The sequence below is a fragment of the Gossypium arboreum genome, chromosome 11 (assembly GCF_025698485.1).
Source record: "Gossypium arboreum isolate Shixiya-1 chromosome 11, ASM2569848v2, whole genome shotgun sequence".
NCBI lineage: Eukaryota > Viridiplantae > Streptophyta > Magnoliopsida > Malvales > Malvaceae > Gossypium > Gossypium arboreum.
This window is the reverse complement of record NC_069080.1, coordinates 28,759,978-28,762,029: the sequence shown is the minus strand read 5'-3', so window position 1 is coordinate 28,762,029 and position 2,052 is coordinate 28,759,978.

The following is a 2,052-nucleotide window of genomic DNA, read 5'->3' as shown; positions in this document are numbered from 1 at the left end:
GGGTGTGTGGGCCCACACGGGTAGTGTACACGAGCGTATGAGCTTGAATTGTTTGAAATGTTCTGCAAGGTTGCACGGGTCGCCCGAGTCGACTGTGACCTGATTGTAGAGTCGGTAAGCGTTACCTAGATCCCTATACTCTAATCAGATACTAAGATGTATGTAAAAGCATGATAATTAAAGCATGTGTATCAATTCTGATGTGATAATGATGTTATGATTTGATATCTGTATACAAGCATGCCATTACATTGCATTGGGTTAGATTGTTGTGAAGAGAAGGGAGACTGAAAGGCTTTTAGCCTGCTATCTGGCAGCTATGCTGCATGTATTGGATATGTACCGTTTTACGGTACCATTTGGTGTATAGGGTTGGATGGGTTGATTTTATTCCCATACTTGGTGTGTAGGGCTAGGTGGGTCGATTCTATCCCCACATGGTGTGTTAGGTTGGACGGAGATGGTGTGCAAGGTTGGATGGGATAGCATGCATCTATGCATTCACACATTCTATTTTGTTACTGAGATGGGCTAGGCCCAATTGATTCTGTTATGGGCTGTGACCTAAATGATATTGTAACGGGCTTTAGCCCACGTATACTCTGAACTGGACTGTACTGTTACTGTTAAAGGGCTCTGGCCCAGATTGTTTCTGTTTCTGTATACTGACTGTTACTCTAGTAAGGGGATTACACACTGAGTTTTCGTAAACTTACCCCGTTTATTAACTGTGCAGGTAATCCCCAGCGTTAGGTGGATCAGTGTCGCAGAGGGACTCGGAGACGATCACATAACTGCACATGTTTTTTCTATTTCGTTTATTTAGTTAAGCACTTTGGTTTTTGATTTGGGTTGTATTAAGGCCTCTTTATTTTCTTAACTTTTTATTTGGGAAATTTATTTAGTATGCTTAATATCTGTTAGAAGTAGGGAACGGTTTTCTAAAATAACAACTGGTTTTCAAAATATCATGTTTCCGTAACTGTTTAAAAGTAAGCTTCCGCAGCAAGTAAGGTTTTAAGGGAATTAACATTTCACAAGTTTTAAAATGGCCAAAGGTTTTGAATAGTAGGAAGGGTTTTCAATGAGAACATAGTTTTCGAAAAACACTTCAATATGACACGCCAAATTCGGACCTAACTTCTAGGCCAGGTTTGGGGTGTTACAGTGAAATTGATTTAAAGATGAAATTGATGCTTAGTATAAGTGTATTTGGTCTAGTATTGATGATTGAAAGTATTTAAGAGGGCTGGAGAGATTGATTTTGTAGGGAATCGAGTTTTCGACTTGATGTTATAAATCCAGTAAGGTATCTTTATGAGAGGATTTCAATTAGTATAGTTAATTAAAATTCGTGTTTATTATAGCATTGGAAATGAGGTAATGTCTACTTTATCTTTGTTAAAGCTCCAAATCTTGTAGAGGACTGAGCTAATCAAAATTGAAGCTTGAATTTGCTTGGTTGATCACTTGTTTGTGGTAGAATAAATTGTATGGTGAGTGTTTCTAAGGGTGATTTGGTAAATTGACCCTTATTTATGTTTAATTAGTAGCTTAATTGGTTCTTTCAATTGATTAATAATGGTTGAATGACTGATTTTTGCAAGATTGATGTTATATGTACAAGAGTTGAATTTTTATTGAATAATGGTAAGTAAGCATTTAGGTGATTTTGTGCAATTTAATTAGGCTAATTATATTGATGATTAGAGCATTGTTACTGGAGTTTTTTTTATCATGATATATTGGTGTTACAATTGGTAATTGAACATTGGAAATGGTAAATGAAATGCTTGATTTAATTGGATGTTAAATGGCTATGTTACATGTTACACATAAGCATTTTGTCACATTAAATTGAGCACAACAATGTCTTATTTATATGCTATGTTTGACTGAATATATTGGCAACATGCATGGTGGATCCATTGGATATAGTTGGCATGCCATAGAATTTGTGAGTACTCACCTTTATTTGTGACATTGTGAGCATATGGCTATAGGTGGATCGATTTGTTTGGGGTAGATAAAGGAGTGTTAAGCATGAGTCTC